The 21,402-nt window shown below is 47.6% G+C and overlaps 1 protein-coding gene across 7 annotated transcripts in view; it reads left to right on the top strand.

The window, feature by feature from the left end:
- Positions 1 to 21,402, top strand: part of Pdzd2 (PDZ domain containing 2) — a 401,332-nt gene that overhangs the window by 224,861 nt on the left and 155,069 nt on the right. The window contains exon 1 of one of the 7 annotated variants that reach the window (XM_023702364.1): positions 13,623 to 13,774. The exons of the other annotated variants lie outside the window; for them this stretch is intronic. The gene's annotated coding sequence lies outside the window, so the exon portion shown is untranslated. Of the gene's footprint in view, positions 1 to 13,622; positions 13,775 to 21,402 lie in introns of those variants that run through there. 7 annotated transcript variants of the gene reach the window in all.

Below are 21,402 nucleotides of genomic sequence, written 5' to 3'. Positions count from 1 at the left end.
AAAAAAAAAAAAAACCATCAGCTCCCAAATCCCACCTCTCAGAAGACAATGTCCTCCGACCTCTTCCAGCCAACTGGGGTTTCTTTTACTTTGTTAATTAATTACCTTGAAGGTTGTATCATTGTGTGAATATGCAGATCAAAGTTTAATTCGAAATGGGGAGATGGGAAAAAATCTGTTTGTTTCTTTGACACCCTCATTCACTCTGAGGAGAGTTCAGAGCTTACAGAATGTCAGACGTAAAGTAATCAGGAAGGGCCCCAGTTTGTATCTTTCTGGCTACCTTGAAGTCTTGATTTTGCCAGGGGCTTGCAATATATGTGTATTAATTTTCCTTCAGGGTTCATTTAGCAGGAACTAGCAGCATAATCATTTGCATTTTAATTGGCTCATTCACCATTCTGTCCCCCTCCCCTCCCAAGCTTGTTTCTTTCCTGCTGAGAGCTCGAGCCAGATGTCATCCCAGCATCCTGGTGATATAGGTCAGTGTTCCTAACTATTCAGTGACTACCAACCAGACAAAAAGCACCTCTCTGAACATCTCCAAGACCATGTGATCCCTGAATTACAAAAGCTAGGAAAGGTCTCCATTCAAGTGGCACGTGCCCCTGCGGGGCCAAGGCAGTGAAAACATGATGAAATTAAAGTCACTAGCAATGAAAGTTATTCCACTGTCATTCACAGGGAGTCAGACTCAAGATTATCTTCTTCACACAGGGGTCTCATTTTGAAAAGGAAAACTAAAGAGTAGGTGGTTCATGTCTCAAGGGGACAGTTTTGAAACTTTCAGAGGATAAAGGCAAACGTAAGTAAAGGTTACGCAGTGAGATCTGGTACTACAGACAGTCATGTTTTCTTAGATTCAGAAACTGAGGCAGTAATTCAGTGACAGAGAAGGCTTTTGTTCCAACCAGAATCCTGCGGTAATGGAGGCCATGTGGCATGTATGAGGAATCACCTCCCAGTGCACAAGTGACACAGAAAGCTGGTGAAGCAAACCTGAATTCAGTCTAGCAGCCTGGGTAATTCTGACAGCTCTATCCTTGCAGGCAGTGGAGCAGCATGAAATATTTACAGGAACCCTGGCAGGGATTGGTGTATCCAGGATTGAGATCAGCAAATGTAGGGCGTGGAGAAAGCCTTAACTGATGGAAACTTAGCTTGTCCCTGAGAGAGGCAATGTTCTTAAGAAGCACTGCTATTTCATTTAGAAACTCATAGAAATATTCATTGAATACCTTTACAGGGTTTTTAAAAAAGCATTTCAGGTATTTCTAGGAATCTGGGAAGGAATATGGGGGCCGGATGGCACCTACCCTCCTCTAACCAACATTTATGAAACATTTCTCACCTGAATTTTTAAATTCCTACTAAATTGTTGCTGTCAAGTCCAATGACAGTGATGACCCTGTGGCACCTAGCTCTGGCCCTTTACCTCATGTTCTTTCTCCCTTAAATTTTGTTCATACTCCCCAGTCAACCAGTTATAGTTCCTACCAGTATGCTAAGCAGTGTTTTCCATAATGGAAAAGAGCCTGGAAGCCAGGGGTCTCCCATAGTCTCTGTTATTTGTCTGTTCCTGTACCAAAACATAGTCTGTGTCTTTTGCTTTGGTTTTGACTTGGTTTTCTGAGACAGGGTCTTACAATGTAAACCAGGCCAACATTGAACTCACTGTGTAGCCCAGGCTGGCTCCATACGCCCTATCATCCTGCCTCAGTCTCCAGAGTACCGGTATTCTTGGCATCCGCCAACCATGCCTGCCCCATTCTTGTCTGGTATGTGGACGCTTGAGCCTGGAAGGGGCAAACGCTCCACAAAAGCCCTGTTCTGGCCCCAGGAGGCGCACACTTCTGGGTTAGGCTGATAGCACCCCAAGGCTGATGGGTGTACCATTTGCTACGTCTACAGAGCAGAGACTTTTAGAGAGCCCAGGGCTGAGCTCATGCAAGAAAGGGAGGGAAGGGCCGGCCAAATAGCTCAGTGGATTAAAGCGCCTGCAAGTAGGTGCAGGGGCTGGAGGTTCAATCCCTAGGCCTGTTGTGCCAGCCCCACCCCTGGGGCATGCTGCGATATAGCAGTTGAGACTGGGTGTGATGGTGCCCACCTATACTCCCAGCTCTTGGGAGGCTGTGAACAGGCAGATCACTATGAGTCCTATCTAGTAATGAGACCCTAAACACACTGTACACTCTTCCCTAAAATACAAAAAAAAAAAAAAAAAAAAAAAGGTGGAGGGAGAGTTCTAATGGTACATATGTTCATTTTGTATTGTAATGTCATTTCTCCTAGGCAGAGATGAGTAGTAGTCTTCTTTGAAATGTTTTTGAAAATTGACTACAGGAGCTCCATCGTGGATAGACAGGTTAATGAGCATTGGTCTCAGGGTCTCTCTCTTCTCCTCTCCCCTCCCCTCCCCTCCCCTCTCTTGTTCTCATTCTGTCAGCAAGGAAGATTCCTTTTTACATGCCCCTTCAGACCCTTTGTGCAGAGCCTTTTGTTTCTAAAAATCGTTTATTGTAAGTCGCTTTGGCAGAGGCTGTGGTTGTCAGAACGTGTATGTGTTTGAGGGCCCAAAAGAGAAGATGCAAGGTATGGGGCCTCGTGAGTTTCTGTTGATGCTAAATATTCATGAAATCTAAAGACTGGATCCATTGAAGGCAAATGACTGTGTGGGGCCTTAATGCTGGAGTTCATTTTTCTTTCTTTTCCTTACTCAACACCTTCAAGGTATTTTCAAAATATTAGGCCTTCATCATTAACCTGTGTAGAGCAGGGCACTGGGGTCTGTGTTGGTGGCTATGGGTGCCCTCCCCAGAGCAGACTTGTCTCCAGATGTCACTCAGAAATTGGCCGGAGCCACCAGCTGGTTCCCCATGCTAGCTTCAGCTGTATGGAATGGGCTTACCTACCCCAGCAGAGGTTCTCCTGGGTGCCCAGTCAGGTGGAGAGGCCCGATTGCTTTGGAGCTGGAGGTGAGTGGGAACACCTGTCTGTCCTAGTGTCGAGGGCACTGGCTATCCCGGCCCAGACTGCATGTGTTATATGTGGTGTTCTTTGCTTTCTGACACCTGTTGATGTCCTAATTCAGGTCTGTTTTTACACTACACGTGCCCTTTGGAGGATCACTTTTGTGAGGCCAGGACCTGCCCATGTTGGATTGTCTTCCTTAAATGCAGCTGAACGCTGACCGACTGTGACCTGAGGCCCCAGGGCCTGCAAAGGGCTGGCACTGGCCAAGACCTTTTCATTCAGCCTGTGATAAAATGTAGGTACCTGGATAGGCAGGAACGGGAGGACTGATGGGGACATTACGGATGTAACACATCTCCTGCTGATGTCTGGGAGTAGCTACTGAGGGCTTTGTACTAATTGTCACTGTAGCAGCCACCAAGCATTGTTTGTGTGTAACTACTTAAGAACTCCATAGCACTGTTAGCAACCATGAGAAGTACGTTCTAGGGAGGTGGGAAGAAGGTGAAAGCAGGCTGCAATGCCTGGGCGGGGCAGCCTGCCCTGAAAGGTGGAGGACATGTGGGGGAGCTAGCCAGGAAGGCAGAGTCAACCAGTTGAATCCTTTAGTGGCCAGAGTCAAGAGTTTGCCTTGGATCTAGAAAAGCCCTAAAAAACACAAGATTGGGGTGATTATCATGTCTAGTGCTTGCTAGGTAGGCCACAGAGAGCTAGGAAAAATCTGGAGAGAGTTTCCCCTGGAGAATGTGGAGGAAGAACCCAAGGGAGGCCATGAGACCGAGGGGAGAGGAAGGCATTGAGCTGGGTGAAAGGCTACTGGCACTTCGGGTGGAAACGTCATCCCCTGTGCAAACCTGGAACCGATAAGGGTGAGGAGGAAAGAGTCTGCGGTTGGGGAGTTACAATGGAGAACCACCCCCAAGTTATATCTAGACATCCCCCCAGGTGTCTCGAAGTGCTGCAGTCAGGGTGAGAAGGACGCGGAGGGCCTGGTTCTCCTGGGTTGTCAGCGATCACCTTTCTTCTAAACAGCACCGGCAATCGTGCTGGTGTAGGCCACTCTTCTGGTTTCTAGCCACTTGCTAGACCAATTATTTAAATACAGGATGACTCAAAATTGCACTTTCCATTAATTTTTATAAGATAATATGCCAGGAAATATGAAAGTGACAATTTTATCAAGCTTACTCAGCACAAAAATGGACTTGTTGAAATGACACCAGTCCAGGTGGCACTTGGGATAATCAGTACTTAAACAAATATGCTGCCAGGGCAACACAAGGCAGGCGGAAACAGGAAGCAGTTATGGTTGCCTTCGCTATTGTACTTCTAGGTTTTCATCAGAGAAGAAAGAAAGGGAGGGAGGGATAGATGGACGGACATAGGGAAGAAAAGAGGATGAAGGGAAGGCAGAAAGAAGAGAAGGCCAGAAAATAATTGAGGAAATCAAATGATGGAGTTGATGGTGCTCCTGGGAAGGAAAGCATGGTGGCCTTCTGAGGACACACTCCTGTCACATAGATGCCAGAGCGCATGCCCAAAAGACTTCCAGGATGTGTTTCAGTGCGACTCCAGGCGGGCGCTTCATGAAGCTTTTCCAGGAAGTCCTGCTCCCTGCCCCCGCCTTGTCAGGTAACTCACGCTCTGATTGGAGCTGGCAGCCCCGTGGGACCCGCTGGTCGCTGACTTCTGAGTCTTTTCAGACCTCCGCTTGCTGAGCGTTGTTTCCCTTTCCCAGTTTTCCCTTTGTCACTTTCAATCAGCCACCAGCCTGGCACTGGGACAAGCTGCGTGTGATTTGGTTAGTGAGGTCAGATGCCAAAGCATCAGCAAAGAGGCTGCAATGTGAACAAGCAGAGGTAGAGCCAGGCCGTTTTCCTCAAGGGCCACTGCCACCTCAGGGGATTAGATGCCCCCATGTGGCTGGGGGCAAAACACTTGCCATCCACAGGTGCGCTGCACTTTGTCAGATCAGGAAACTGAGGCTTTGTTAGTCACTTAACCAGCAAGCTGCAGTGAAGCCCGTTGTTTTCTTTTTCGTTTTTTCTTTCTTTTTTTTTTTTTTTTTTTAATTTTAGGGACGGGCCTACGGGGTGTTCAGGGTCTCACTACTAGATCAGACTCATAGTGATCCACCTGTTTACAGCCTCCCAAGAGCTGAGATTACAGGCACGTGTCACCACGACCAGTCTCAATTGCTGGTTCAGCACACTGGGGTGGGGCTGGCATGGCAGGCCCAGGGAAGGAGCCCCAGCCCCTGCAAAGCCCATGGTTTCCTAATGAGGCGCTCTGACACTCGCTCTCATTCTCTCTCTCGCTCCCTCTGTCTCTGTCTCTGTCTCTCTGTCTCCTTTTATAAGACTTTAATTTTTACATCAGTTTTAGGTTCACAGTTAATAGAGTAACAGCTATTGAGATTTGTTTTGTACCTATTTTTCATGTGTATATGAGTGGAGCCTACCTGCTATAGCCATCCCTACTGGAGGGTTTCATTGGTTACAAGTGATGAACTACTAGGTGAACCACACATTCTTAGCTAAGTACGAGCCAGAAACTCCTGCCCTGGTGTCCTCCCTTCTCCTTGGTACCAGGAGAACTAGAAGGTTCATGCCTTGATTGCTGTTTTATTGCCAGCATTTGTATTGTTTCAGGCCAACCGGACACATTCTTGTGCCTTTTGTTTTTTAAAATGGCTTAGATAAAGTTTAAGACCTAGAAGTCTCTATTGCCTAATTCCCATGGGAAGTCTCCAATTATTTAAAGGAATCCTTCTTGTGGGAAAGAAATAGGGGGAAACAACTGATTGTTTGAAGGCCCACAGAGAATTTCCATATTCAAGCCAACTTCCTTGCTGTCTGAAAATTGCAGTCCTGTGAGTCAAGTTCCTACAACCACAGAAATACGCGTGATTCCAGGAGAAGGGTCTTCATGGTAGAGATTAGCAAGACCTTGAACATGTAGCTTGAGCCCAAACTTGTCATACAGAATAATGTGGCAGTATAATGTGGTTTTTGATAAATTTCTTCCTCCAAGAGCTTTACTCCACCCTTCCATACTAGAGTAAGAAAGGCTCTAATAATTTTTTATCAGAATGGAGACTTGGTGAGCCTAGAGGGCTGACTTATTTTGAGATCTGAAAATTATAGACTGGATGTAGTAAGCATTTAAACTCTGAGCACTGCCAGGAACCAGGTGTTACCATGGCTGGGCCGACAGAAACCCAAGAAAACTGTGAGGGAAGATGTTGATCAGCCACAAAATTTCACCAGCCCTTCCAGAATGCTTTTTCAGCCAAGCCATAAGGGTGCAGAGTCCTTTCTGAGGATATACTTAATACAGGCATCCAAAGAAGTACAGGCATCTGACCTCGTGCTGCCCCCGATGTGTTACCACTGGCCCAGCCTGTGCTTGTGCCTCTGAGTGTGGAAGATGTGTGGCACCCGGGGACATCATTAGGGAGTGGACTTGTGCATTCCCATAAGTCTCTGAGAACCAAATGGATGGTCCCACTTTCACTATTTGATGCTATGATAGTAATAAAAATAAAGAGGCAGTGTTTCCCACCTCCCCCCACCTCTGTATGTCCTTGTGTGGAGTCTTAGTGGGTGACTGACCCCAGGGACGCTTGCCCAGGTCTGTGCTGCAAGGACCAGGTACTCTGGTGGCCACATTCCTTGGCAAAAATGTCTGGATTGGAAGCCTGGCATCAACATGTTGCGCTCGGTGCACCCACAGTGCTGTGTCCTGAGCAGGCTGTGGAATGCTTGGGCCTCAGGTCAGCAGTCAGGAGGAGTGGCCCACCTTCCCTTCATCTCTGAGCGGGAGGTTGAAGCTGTAGACTGTATCAGACTGAGAACCAGGTGTTCATTTGTTTTATCTTGTTTTGTTTTTTTGTATTTGTTGTTATTGTTTGGTGGTTTACTTGTTTTGACTTCTTTTGTGATATCAGGGTTTGAACCTAAGAATGTTGCACTGAGCTATACTGACTAAACCTATTTTAAAACTTTAATTGATTTTTTTTTTTTTTTTGAGACAGGGTCTTGGCTAAGTTGCTGAGTTGCCCTGGCTGGACTTCACCTTGCAGTCCTCTTGCCTCAACCTCCCAGAGTGCTGAAATTGCAGGCATGCCCACCACTCCTGCTTCCAAGATCCAGTCTTTATGGTCTTCCTTAAGACCCACTTCCCCTGGAGGCACTCCTGCTTTCCTAGCCATGGCGACCTCCTGGGACATTATCCATCCTGTTGCGTTCTGAGGCATTGCCTCAAAGTGGTAGGGACCCTACCTAATGGGGAGTCTGCTCCACCAGTGTGCATAGCACCTGCACTTAGAGAGACCCTTAGCAATTTTCAGGCTGCGTCTGACCTTGAGAGATAGCCAGTCTCAGGAACACCACATGATATCCTATCCTAAACTTTTGGGGAAATGGAAATCTATGGGATGTTCATAAAAGTTGACTTAGTGCTTCTGGGCCCTTGAGACACATTAAAGAGGATTCTCAGCTGAAGATGGCTGGTGCCACTGGCTCAGAAATTACTTGTCTCCCCTGCTCAGTGTGGATTACCACCAACCATGGCCTGGTTCCTGGGGGTGTACAGTGTCCTCCTGTCTGTGGCTGAATCTCTGTGTTAGTTCAAGTCATGCTAGGCCTGAATTCAGTTTCTAAAACCCAAACTGTCTCTATCTCTGTAAAGAAAGAAAATTATTCCCAATTCAAAGGACTGATTGGACTGACAAGCTGTAAGCTACAAGAATCGACTGGTTGGAATGACACCTGCCTGAGCGATGCTCCAGACACCGTAGTCAGTATATAAACAAATGTACTCCTGAGTGACACTCGGGGTAAACTGTTACGTGGTCAATGTCACTTTAGCTGTTACACTTCTATTTCTTCATCAGAGAAGAAAGAGAGGGAGAAAGGAAAGAAGGAAGGATGGGCAGATGGATGGATGGATGGATGGATGGACCGATGGACAGACAGGCTTGGTTGCACACAAATGGAAATTTAATCAAGAAAGCTGTATACCAATGGGAGAACAAATTAATAGCCAAGAAGAGAGCATTGTGCACACATTTCACAAAAGTCCTTGTCCTGTGAATATTAATAATTTATACTATAAAAATGCAGACTGGAAACTTTGATCAAATATGTTGTGGACACAACAGTTAAAGGCCTGGTAAAAAAGCTTCTAGAGCTTATTTGACCACAGAGTTGTCCTTCTGTAGAGCAACTCCCCAAAACCATATTTTATAGAATGTATTTTTAGAAGCACTAGATTAAGGTCATTTAAAAAAATACAAAGAAAGGGTCTCTGAGAAGAAAATTCAAAAGGACAGCAATGCTGCAGTACAGATCTGAGATGAAAAGAGTTCTGTCCTATTTTTCCATTTTATTTACTAGAATTTGGGAGTATGCTGGGCTCTGAAAGGAAATATACCAGAGAACTTTCCAATAAAAGTTGATCCAGTGCTTCCAATAAAGCAAGTTCTGGAGAGCAGACACTCCCACCCAGGCCCAGAGCCTCACAGACACTGCGCAGTGTTTTGGAATTTTGAGCCTGGGTGTGGTGGAGAGGACACGCCACTCTGGCCCACAGCCTCCCTTGTTGCTTCTGCTTACCTGACTTCTCCCTCAATTGTTCTAATTTTCTGCACTCTACCACCATTTATGCTTGCAGCCTGTGCGGTGCGAAGCACTCGTAGTTATTATCCTTGCAGTGTATCTTAACATTCTGCAAACCCACGTGGTTCCTGAGTCTGAGGCAGGGTGGGGGCTGTCATGCGCCCTGTGAGGTGTTCATTAGCATCGCCAGCCTCTGCCTAGGAGGACAGCAGCAGCACCCGCTCCCTGTGCCTGCCGCAACAGCTGAAAATGCCCAAAGATATTGCATGTCTCCCGTGAGGTTAGACCTTGGCTGGTGAAAAATCACTGGTTCGTAAGAAAGCAGAGATATGAGAAAGAAAGCAGCAGGCTGTGCGTGCGTGTGTGTGTGTGTGTGTGTGTATGTGTGTGTGTGTGTAGGTTTCCTGATACAGGCTTTGAGGCTAGATCAAGAATGGTCTTAGATGCCATTCAAAGGAATTATCCTTTGGACAATGAGGCATTACAAGCATTTGAAAAAGATGCTCTGATTTTTGCCCTTGGATGTGCTATGTATCGGGTAGACTGGAAGTGTCCACAGATGAGTGAGACTGGTTAGGGATCAAGGTCCTCAAGTGTGATGGAATACAGGGGAGAGGAGAGGGAGGGATTCAAGAGGCAGAGTTGACAGGACCTACCACAAGCGTGCAGGGGAGAGGACTCAGGGTGACTCATCTGTGCTTGGGGGCTGGGAACTGTCCTGGTGGGGAGAGGAAGTAGAGATGGAGAAACCTGTTTGAAGAGAGCATGACAGGGTTCATTTGGGGCTTCCTGTGTGTGAGGTGCCTACAGGACCTGAAGCTACAGCTGCAGCTGGGCCAGAGCGGGGTAGAGTCCTGGGTCTGAGCTCAGAAGAGAGGTGATTGAAAGCTGGGGACTCTTACTCAGTTGTTACGGACAAAGGAGAGGGAACACGAGAGAGACACTCATGGCCTTCCACATCCCTGCCTGGCCGGGCCAGACAGCAGGAGGCAGTTGGATCCCCCAGGGGCTTAGGGTCTAATTGGACAGATTTGACAGCTAAGAGACAGCTCCGTCGCTAGTGAAGGCGGCAAGCACACTGGCATGGGTGTGCACAGCCAGAGCAGAGGGAGGCAATGGTGAGGGAGCTCACAGTGGTCTTAGGGAGAAGAGGAGAGGGCTGCTGCTGCCCAGAGCCTTCTCTCCTGGAGACTCAGAGCCTTTACATGAACTGGGGTGGAAGGCAGCTGCTCCTCCAGGTTCACGGGCCAGCGTACCCCACTTGCACAGACTCCAGGGTGTCCTTGTCAGCGTTGGCATCTCCTGTCACAAAACAGGGAGACAAACTGAGCGCCTGCTTGCTTTCACAATTTTGTGAAGGTTCTGCTTGGCTGGGATGGAGAGAAGGAAGAAGAGCTTAATCTTGCTCAGTTTTTGAAGACACTTGGGGGTTTTGTTGCATGGCATGTTGTCTGTTACTTTTCACTCGTTTCTGGGACAAATACCCAACCCCAAAAATGAAGGAAGGAAAGGTTTATTTAGCTCATAGTTAATGGAGGTTTCAGTCCATACTTGGCTGACTCCAAGGCAGAGCGGCACATGGCAGAGGGCAGCAGTTCATGGCGGCAGAAAACAGCAAAGAGCGAAGGGAGGAGCAGCGGCGGCAGCAGAGAACAAGTCCGTCTCACTTGTACTGCCTCCAGGCTCTGCCCCAGGTGGGTGGAGCACTCACACCCATAATCCCAGCAGCACTCAGAACCATAATCCCAGTACTGGATCATGAATTAATCACAACTGTAGACCCCCGCCCCATGACTGCACGAGGCTTTGGGGGGCAACTAAACAAAGACCATGACACGTGCGTTGTTCCATTTTGTGGCTATGATGAGATGCTTAACTGCCATAATACCAGACTGGGAAATTGAGGACATCTAGGTTCTGTGGGCTTAAAAATATATGTAATTATTTCACCCATTTTTGTGTAGGCGCTTTTGTGGCATTACACACACTTACACTGTCATGCAGCCATAACCCTCTCCAGAATGGCTTTCCTCTTTCAGAACTGAAACACTGTCCCATTGAACAATGCCCCATTCCTCCTCTCCTGGCCACCCCCATTCTGTTTACTGTATCTGTGAGTTTAACCATTCTAGTATCTCATATTGGCATAATTGCATTTGTCCCTTTGTCGCTTGTACACTGCACTTACCACATCTTGTCCTCCATGTTGTAGCATGTTTCAGAATAATCTCCCTTTTTATAGCTGTGTACTAGTCCACTGTTTGTTTGTGGAACTGGGGATTGAACTCAGGCCTATTCTATTGAGCTATCTCCCCGCCCCTCCCCCCACTGTGTTTATACCACATTTGGTTTATCCTCCGTCAATGGACACCTGGGTTGTTTCTACCTTTAGTCACTGTGAATGGTATTTGTTGTAGTTTGGGGGTTTGCAGGGGGAACAATACAATATACAACACATTTCATAAGATTATTTTATAATGACTCACCCAAAGAATCACTTACAAAAGTACAGGACACCTGACCACACACTTAAGACCAAAGAATTCATCTGAGGGCCTAGACCGTAATATCCTGGATGAGTCTAGCTGAAAACCTAGAGCCCATCACAATGCCTCCCACAAGTCCAGCTGGAGGGTTAGAGTCCATGACAACATCTCCTGCAGGCCTGCTTCCCAGATCTGCGCTAGGAAGGCCAAAGGTCAGTAGTGCAAGCTACAAAGTCTGTGCCAGCAGGATGAAGCGTCTGTGCTAGCTGACGGGTCTGAATTGGGGCCGGGGAGCGACACTCAGGGTAAGAACTAGAGCTCTCTTGAGAAGTCCCACACCCATCCTCAACAACAGTGAGGCCCTGAGCTCCTATCAGGAAAGCCCGCATGACAAGCTGCTCCGTGAGTCTGAGCAGGGCATCGTCTTCTCCTCCTGAGCCAGAAAGCGATGCTCAGAGTAAGGTGCAGAGCTCCCCAAGGTGAACGGTAGCCATCCTCAGCGACAACATCCCAAGCCCCTCCTCCAACAAGAACAGCCACGTTCATCAGGAAAGCCAGCATGACAAGGTCCCCCAGCAGAATAGTCCAAGAGAACCGACAGCTTCCAACAGCCTCTCCAAACAGCTTCCCTAATGCCTCTCAACAGTTTCTCTAGTTCTGCCTCTTATGTTCCTTGCAACAGACCAAAGGAGGGCCTTCCACACCTAGCACCACGCTGGTTCAGTTCAGCTGGGTGTAACAAGTTGCCTAGCAGTGGACAATCCACCACAGTCTTGCTGTATTGAGCAGTAGTGTGCATGTATCTGTTTATGTCCCTGCTTTCCATTCTTCTATATATTCACCAGAAGTGTCCATTGGCCTTTGGACCATTGTTGATCCCCTCTCTGCAGGGGGTTGCTGGAATGGCTTGCTAGCTACCTGCTGTCCTCTATTCCCCTTGTTATAGCCTTCTACTTTTACTTATAGTCTTAGATGTGCCCCTAGGCTGGGCTTTATGAGCAACTTGAAAGCCATCACTAAACCCCTGCCTGTAGTTCTTGGCTACAGAGATTCACATCCTGTCTAGCAGGCACCATCCTAGAATTTGAATGTAGAATATCCATGTTCTAAGCTCAGTGCTCTATGTTGTGCACACAGCAAGTTCACTCAGCTCTTCCTACCTTTTCTGCACAATGAAAGAAACTCAGTGACCCTTCTGAGGTGAAGGCACCTGGTGTTCTAAGCCCCGGAACAAGGGTGGGCAAGGAGAAGGCAAAGCCCATGCTGTAGACCTGGACAGCAGACCAGAACAAGCCTCCTGCGCCTTGGGGTGCAGGGTCGTGCGTTTTCTACTTTGTCCTCATGTGTGTTGGGTAAACATCACGGCATTGAGATCCTCTTGATTTAAACCTTACGTTGTGCAGTATATGATCTGCCCCTTGCTGACAGAATGGGACAAACAGAGGTGGAATAACTGGTTTTACAGCAGGTTTTTGGCAGTTGTCACAAATGAATGCTAAAGGTATCTATAGGCAGATTTTACCTCTAATACAAATGTCATTTGGTCACAGACCAAGAAAAAAAAAATTAACCCCTCTGCCCCACTTAAAAAATGAAAGAACAAACTTTCTTCTTCACTTGAAGTTATAGTGGGCAGTTGCTTTCCCCCGAATTAGGAAGGGGAGGTTCAAGATGCCCCGTGGGATCTCTCGCAGGCTCTGGGCTGCATGTGAAGATCCAGGCTGATGCGGGAGGGGGTTCCCTGTTGGATTTGGGGTCTAGGTGCTCATCCTCCTGCCCACTCTTTTTGCCCCACCAGGGAAACTTCGTATTTGCCCTCAAATTCATGTCTTCCATGTCTCTTCTGGGAAAGGTAAATCCACTCATTTTTTTCACAACCGTGGTGTTTGTTAGAGCGTTGGGTGCCTGGAACCCACTGGGAGCACGTGTGAAAACAACAGCGGTTTCTTTTCCGTTGACATTTTAGCCATTTCATAGCAACACGACCAGTGACTTAAGTTCAGTAGTAAGCTGTCAGTCTTTTAATAGACCTGGAATTAATAACAACAATTTTTAAAATTAAAGAACTTTAGCGGGTTAGAACTCGGTTATGGCAATATGAAGTTCACAGCAGGAAAAGTCTGTACTGGATAAAATTCTAAAATCCTACACACATCCTGAAGCTGAGAGTCCCGAGTTCTTTGGAAGTGTGAACTGCGAGCAGGGCCGTGTCCTGTGCTCTCTGCAGCTGTTGACTGACAGATACCTGCAGAAGGAAGCCAAGGACGGGTTCTGCCAGGCTGATTTTTCCCCGAACTCCAGAAAACCAGAGTTGTTTTCCGCAGCGTGGATCCTGTCTGCCGGCACAGCAAGGCTGCGCTCATTCCCCTGTAGGCGCAGTCTAGCTGGATGCACTCATCAATGAAAAACGATCTGAGTGCTAGGGGTGGGCGGGGCCGGGAGCGCGGGAGGCGAGCTGGAAGAGGAAGAATCTGCAGCGAGGCTCAGCCGAGCCAGGCTCGGGCAGGAAGTGGGGTGCGCACTGGCATGGCTGGCCCTGGCATAGCGCGTGCTTTTGCTGCTGGCTAGTAACCCTCGGCTGGAAAGAGCTGAATGGAGAAGGGAAGTAAGGCACAACAAACCTTGGAATTTGTTTGGTGCACGTGGCTCCTGGAGCACAGCGGAGAATGCTCACCTGACCAGCCCGCGAAGCAGGTAGGAGTCAGGACCTAAGTGGCCAAGTGAATCAGATTTTCTCTAAACACCACTTTCATCTTCCAAAGGAATAATTTTTAAAAGTATATGAGAAGTGAGCGAATACTAGAGCTATAGAAACAGACACAGCTAGCACTGGGCTGATCGCCTCCCAAGAGTTTTTCTCAGATACTAGTTTGATAACCAAACGACAGTTTTATTCTGAGGGTGGCTTTATAAACAAAACCATGCAGCATTTAAGTAAAAACCAATTTTAAATTTAGCAGACAATAAATGAACTGCAGACATTGTTCTAGGACAAATGCTTTGAAAGCAGTTGACCAGAAACTGATTTTCTGGCTTGATCATTGCTACATTTTCGTATTTCAGAGCCAACGAGGCGCTCGCTAATTTCTGCTGGCTTTTGTAAGAAAGGAGGTGGATGCCTAACAGCGGTGAAATAGCCAGAACTTGACAGAGACCCAGAGTGAAGGCAAATGCTCTAATGTTTTCTCCATTCAGGCAAGCGGCCTCTGCCTGGCTTCTAAGTCAGGGGATTGGAAAGGAGTGAGGAAGTCAGGACGGATCCTGAGGATCTGTCCTGAAGGGGGGAGCACCGAGGCTTGGCAGTTGTCACAGTGATTGAGTCTTTGCACTAAGAGTATATTCAGGGAAGACTGCGGCTCGGCTCGCAGCCACACACGAGGACAATCTCAAAGCTGATTTGTGGCTTTGCAATTGTAGCCAAGTCTCAGAGCACGCTGTGTTGTCAGGCTTGGGGCTTTTGATAAGAGAAGCAGAACAGACTAAAGAACATCCCAGCCTGAACCATTTCCACACGTGCTTCGGACAGGTGCTAGGATATGGGACCATTTGGCATGGTTTTCCCTCTGCTAAGTAGTCAGAGTTGTTCGTTTGATCTGACCCGGGGAAGGCTGGGGACGCTGTGTGCGGGTCCTGTGAGCAGAATGTGAGAGCTAGGTGGAGAACTTCGTTGTGGTAGAGTACTGCCTGCAGGATACTGGAGTTCTTTGATTTAAGCTTGAAAAAGCCCCTGTTAGCCACAGAGCTGTGTTTGAAAAGGCAGATGCAGGAGCTGCTTTGGTTACCAGCTCTTGTGCTTATCGTGGCTTTACGCTTAAGGCTAGAAAGATGGGGGATACCTGTGCTTACTCGGGGCAAGCCTGAGGCTTATTGACATGTTTTTTTCAGGCTTCGCTATGGGGAGGGAAATATTACCTCTTGTTCTCTCTTACCTGTGGTCCCCCTGTTAGCTTGTTCCATTCACAGCTATCCTTTAAACTAGTCTGTCCTGGGTACTGTGTTCAGGGAATTAAGCTAAACTAGAGAACACACCCCCACCTCCAGGCTCCATTGTAGAAATAACCTAGGGTCAGCCAACTCTGGCTCAAGGGGCTGAACCCAGCCTGACCCTGTGTTTGTATGGCCCAGGAACTCAGACTGTCCTGCTTTCTAAAGGGTTGAAGAAACAAAGAATGTATGACAGAGATATGTGTGGTCCTCAAGACCTAAAATATTTGCTCGTTGATCTTTCAGAAAAAAAGGTTTTGCTGGACAACCTTATGATTCTGGTGTCTGTTTGTGGGGGTACGTATTTTGTTTTTGGCAATGATGGGTATCAAGCCCAGGCCCTCATGCCTAGCAAGCTAGAGCCTGCCATTGAGCTACATTCCCAGCCCTTTGGGGGCCTTGACCATGTTGCCACACTGACCTAGAACTCATGCTCCTGAGGGACTGGGATTATAGGTGTGATCCATGGTGCCCTACCCCTTGATTTTTAATATCATTCTTGAGCAGTATGACCAGTAGATTGATTATATTTGTATATATGTATATATACATATATACATATATAATTTGTTACAAGGTCTCTCTAGCAACTCAGACTCATGGTGTGATCTTCCTGTTTTCAGCCTCCCCAGCACTGGGATTATAGGTGCATGCCACCACACTGGGTCTTACTGGCTGGTGCAGCATGCCTGGGGGCAGGACTGGCTCACCATGTGGTGCCAGAGATTGAATTCCTGTCCCTGCACTTGCCTAAGCAGGCACTTAGTCCGCTGAGCTATCTCGCCAGCCCTCTCCCCAGCAGTTTGACCAGGCTGCTTGGGAAACATTTAATTTCTCAGTGTGTACTAAATGGGCACTATTTCCCCCAAAAGGGTAGATTGAGGAAGTGGATTTTTCTGAGGGTTCAAGCACTTGTAGAGATGTATCACATGAAGTAGTGCCTGGGGCTGGATTTGTGAGCCCACCAGAGACCAGCCAGCACTGACCGCAAGCTCTAGTGAGGGAACCCAGTGGAGCCCCACACTCTGCTAGCGCGCGCGCACACACACACACACACAGACACACACACAGTTCATTCATTGCCTTCTCTGTCTTCTGTGGACTGCAGTTGGCCGAGCTTCCACAGTCTGACTGTTTGGCATTGCCACTTTGAAAAACAATTTTTTTTCTGTGATTTTTTTTTAAAAAGCTAGGAAGGAACTTAACTGAATATGATTTGTCATATTTAGAACAAGGTTTCTTTATGATTCTCTAAGAAACTTACTGTAGGCTGTCAACCTCACCGTGAGCATGTAGTTCTTTACCCAGCACAGTATTTCATTGTTAGTGTCATTTCCAATAAGGAAAGAGGAAAATCTGGTGACCTTGCTCATGTTTAACTTATGTCAAAACTGCAGTCCGAGATACTCAGCTGGCCTCTGTAAGTAGCTTACTGTCCATCGCAGAAACACAGGAAAGCCTTTCTCAAGGAGATTGTATGTGAGAAGAAAATCAACTGGCTGAGATTAATTTTTCTCCAGGATATTTCAGCCATCTCTGCTCCTGTATTTGGAAATTGGATGCTGTCAGAACAGGGGTGGGGCTTAGTTTGACAGATGAAAACAAGTGATGAAGGATGAAAATATGAATGCTATGGCTCCTCATGAAAGCCACAGGCTGGAAAACAAAATGGCGGGCATCTGTGCGCTTGACAAGTCTGGTTGTCAGAGCAGGGAGGGGTGGGTCCTTTAATCCACCAGGGAAGCTGGGCTACACCTCATCTGTATTTAGTAAAGGGATTGGCTCTGAATTTGGAGATTAAGCAACCTGCTATTCCTGTACACACTGGAATTTCAGACACTGTCAGAAACCTGATTTGCATAACTGTTGAAACTCAACTGGAAGCCACCCAGATTGAGGCCTGGACTCCCAGGCAAGGGGCAGTGAGAGCTCGGGAGCACCAGAGGGAATGCGTCCTGCTTGCCCAGGAGGGAGTGGTGCTGTGTGGCCAGCCTCAGTGGGCGGGCTCTGGGGCCAAGGGTCAGCCTGGGTTCCTGGAGGCCATGGTTGGAACATGAGTAACTGCTTCTTTGGCATGAGTTACGTGTGTGTGTGTGTGTGTGTGTGTGTGTGTGTGTGCGCGCGCATATGCATGCCAGCCAGAGCCCTAGAACTATCTCAGGGTATTAAGGGGTCTTTTCACTTCCTTATGACACAACCAGTTGGCTTAAAAACACAAAACAGCCAAACCAGGCAGTCAAAGTCCTATCACGCAAGTAGAATACAAGGCATGAATGTGCTTAATTAACCAACTAAATGTGGCTAAAGCTGGACTACCTGTCCACCTCTGATTGTTCAGACAACACTAGGTTCTAACATCTGTTTATCAGGCTTTTACCTATTCTGAATGGGATAAAGGTCTGAACTAGATGGGTGCACATATATATGTATACAAATGTGTGTCAACCCAGGGGACGGGGACAGCCAGACAAAATAGATATTATGATCTTTGAGTTAGAGAAAACTTGTGAGCATGTCCTTGAAGGGGAGCCAGTAATTTTACAGCCTGGCAGCTGGCAGGGGATCTCTTTGGCTTTGTGCTCCCCCCTGGAGAACTTCTGTCAGCAGTGCATTCTCACCTCCAGAGATGCCGTCTGTACCTCCCCTGCAGTAGGGGCCAGAGGGTAGTGCCCAACCCTCTGTGTTCCAAGGTCCGACCGGAGCCCTGCCTTCTCCCTAGTGGCTGGACAGCAAGGTTCAAAGAGTCCCATTGATGGGTCTACTGACCTGGCATCTGCTCTGCGTGGTGGAGGAAGAAGAGGTAGAGTGCACGCCACCACGAGATCTTCTGCCGGCTTTACTGTCCCTTGCAGGAGTATCTGCTCAGGTTTCCTGCCCTGCTTTGATAGGGCCAGCTGTGCCTGGCTCAGGGCTGTGCTGCAACACCACAGGTGACCCCAGTACAGCACAGTATGGGCTCCCCAGGTTGGCCTAGATACGAAGTTGCCGTATTATGAATCAGGCCCTGATGGCCGGTGACCTGGGACTCGGTGACCATGGCCTTTTCTGTCAGGATTTCTTCCTGAAGAATCAATCTACCTGCATTTTGCAGGCACAGAAGGACTTAGCACTAAGTGGGGCCAAAAGCGACTCATTGGTAAAAGATAAGGACCAACCTATATTCTGTACATTCAGTAATTTTTAACGTTTGGGTTCTATCAGGTAGGCTTGGTGTGAGATAGATACATTTGGACCATGTCTTTGATCTAAATTCAACACTGGCTTTCATGCTAAATTAGAAGATGAAAACCAAGCTGGAAATTGGCATCGTAGTGTGACTCTATAGAAGGCATGGACAGCCCCTGAGAATCTGCTTGCTATGACCTCAATTTCAGGGAGATTACTCAGACTCTCGGGGCAGAACAAAATTGCACGTTACTCCCGTTACAGGGGCAGGTGATCTTCTGTTCTGATATCGTATTTTTCCAAGACATGTGCTTATAGCAAAACGTATTCATTCATACAAACTCCCCTCTCCATCTCCCAAAACAGGGGTGCGGTAGTTAATAGTTTAGAATTCCACACAAATCAGAGTACCCATAGAGCCCCTCAGCCCAGGGGTGAGGGACAGGGAATTCAGTCATAGCGTCCTGGACATCCATTGCGTGGCACGAGTCACAGAACCTACCTTAGTGGAACAACAACTTTCTACTCTCGTGTTTTGCTCCTTTTTCTGTTCCTTTGGCAAAAAGTGTTTCTATTTTGTCCTGTTGGCTGACTGTGCCAGCAAGAGAAGGGGTGGATTTCCAAAGCAAATCGCATCTGCCTTGCCAAGTTCCACCTTCGCCTTCAGCTTGCAACACTTAGACTTGCGTTCCCAGGCAGCTGCCTGTGGGGCAGAGGGCTGACTGCTGGCAGGAAGCTGCCAGCTTTGGAAAACATCACAGACATTTTATTGTAACAGAAGCAAGACAGTTTTGGCAGACAGGCAATAAAGACCTGGAGGGGAAACCGACGATTATCCCTAAGTGCTGTAGGAAAGAAGGTGGCAGAAATAAAAGATGCTATTTGGATTTGTAAAGTTAAGGCCTTTACTCAATCCACATTACAGGTTAGAACTTGTTTGGCTTCAGTGTATCTCTCAAGTGAGTCCAAGAATGCTAAAGGGAATGAAACACTGAGACTGAAAACTGTATTGGGGAATGTCTTGGTGTGTTAGGATTTTCTTGGGACCTCCCTGGCCTCACAAACTTCATATGGTAGAAATCCTGTTGCTTTCAGATTGAGACATTAGGCATCTTATATGTATGACTAATTAAGCATTCTTACTGAGTTTGTTGGGGTAGTAAAGATTTAATATTGAATCTTTAGTTGAGTGGAATCAGTTATTTCATGCTCTCAAAAAGAGAAACACTAGTAATATCTATAGTCTTCTGAGAGCTTAGGTAATTGCATTTGTTTCAGGATGGAAGAGACTCAACTATGAGTTTTGGTTTTTTGGTCCTCCCATGCCCTCTGTGGGTTCCTCAGTGCCTCCAGAAGTAACATCTAGGTTATTCTAATAATCTAGAGTGATCTCAAAGCCAAAATACCAAACCTGGCAAATAGACCTTTGTTAGCCAATATCACTGAATAACACAGGGTGATTTTACTGTGCTAGACTCTTAAACAGACCAATTCTCCGATTTGTGAGATTTCCTATGCTTTAACCTATGACTACGTCTCAGACTATGTATTTGGGTTCTTCAGAGAACAGAACCAACAGAATATATAACGGAGGGTATTTGTCACTTTGACTTAAGTAATCAGAAGCTGAAAGTGTCTCAGTGGCTACCTGCCACCTGGGTGGGGAGCTAGCAAAGCCAGTAACTGTTGAGTCCAAGAAGCCAGAAGCTTTAGAATAAGAGATAGGTTGGTGATGTAGCCTTGGTGTGAGGGTCAAGGCCTGAGATCTCTGAAGAGCCGCTGATGAAAGTCCATGTTCACAAGGTAAAGCACCAGGCTGGCCAAATAGCTCAGCAGACTAAAGCACCAACTTAGGCAGAGCTCAGTGGCCGGAGTTTGACCCCAGTGTGCCATGCCAGTCCTGTCCCCGGGGCACACTGAGATGGCAACTGAGACTGGGCATAGTGGCACGCACCTGTAATCCAGCATTTGGGAGGCTGAAAACAGGAGGATCACTACAAGTCCGATCCACATAGTGAAACCCTGTAAACCCTGTCCTAAATACATTTTTGAAAAATGAAAAAAAATAAATAAATAGAGCACCTAGAATCTGACATCCATGCTGACGGCAGCAGCAGAACCCGTGCTCTAGAAGGGAGATGAGGGAGCAAGCTGCTCCCCCTTCCACATTTTGTTCCAACTGGGTCTGCAGCTGCAGCCCAGGGGAAGGTGCTGCCCACACACAGGAGAGTGTTTCCTACTCCACTGACCCACACACTAATCTTGGAACCACGCTCACAGCCACACCCAGAAGTATGCCTTAGCCATTCTCCAGGCATCCCTCAGTCCAATCAAGTTGATGAGGAAAATCAGCCTTCACATCTTATTAGCCCTAATGCCCTGATAAGTGGAGAGCTAAATAGAAAGAATACACTGTAGGGCAGGAGGATCATAAGTTCAATCCCAGAAAACACAGTGTGGAGAAGGGACGAAGCCATCTGTACATTCCCCCTGGATCCCAGGTGGTGGCCCATGGGGACGAGAGACTGAACCTACAGAGACAGAGTGAAAGCCGCAGACTCCATAGAGCTCCAGAAACAAACTTAGCAGTAGAACAGAAGCTGCAGAGAGAGTGTGACATCTGCTTCCACGTGACTCCTTTAAGGGACCCCAGTGACTCCATCCAGGTGCCTGCGCATGCTCTGGAGAGCGTGTTGCTCTGATACATCCCAGAGAAGGGCTGTTAGAACCTGGGACTTAGAGCTCCCACAGGACGGCTTCGGTTCAGGGCTCCCAGCGTTACACTCACACGGTGACAAGGTGAGAGGCAGGGAGGGAGGACAGCATGGTCTGCGGGTGACAGGCAGGCTGGGAAGAGGTTCCCCACCAGGGGTTTAACTTGGTTCTGTGCCCTAGGCCCGAGGCCAGGCTCGGCATGAGTTTTCTGGATTCCAAGGTCAAGGCATTGGCGCAGTAGCGCTGGTCCTCCTGCCTGCTAATGCCTGCATTCCGGGCGGGGCTGGAGTCTGACTGCCTTCGTTACCTACCGGGCGAGCAGGGGCATGTCTTGGCTTGGACGCTACCCCAAAGTTCTAAATCCTGGAAGAAAAATGCACAATGAAAATCATAGAGAAGTTTCTTCTTCGTCCACCTCCACCTCACCTTCTCCACCCCTTCTTTTTTTTTTTTTTTTT

The sequence above is a fragment of the Octodon degus genome, unplaced genomic scaffold (genome assembly GCF_000260255.1).
Source record: "Octodon degus isolate 3935 unplaced genomic scaffold, OctDeg1.0 scaffold00149, whole genome shotgun sequence".
Taxonomy (NCBI): domain Eukaryota; kingdom Metazoa; phylum Chordata; class Mammalia; order Rodentia; family Octodontidae; genus Octodon; species Octodon degus.
This window is presented reverse-complemented; position numbering and strand designations above follow the sequence as displayed.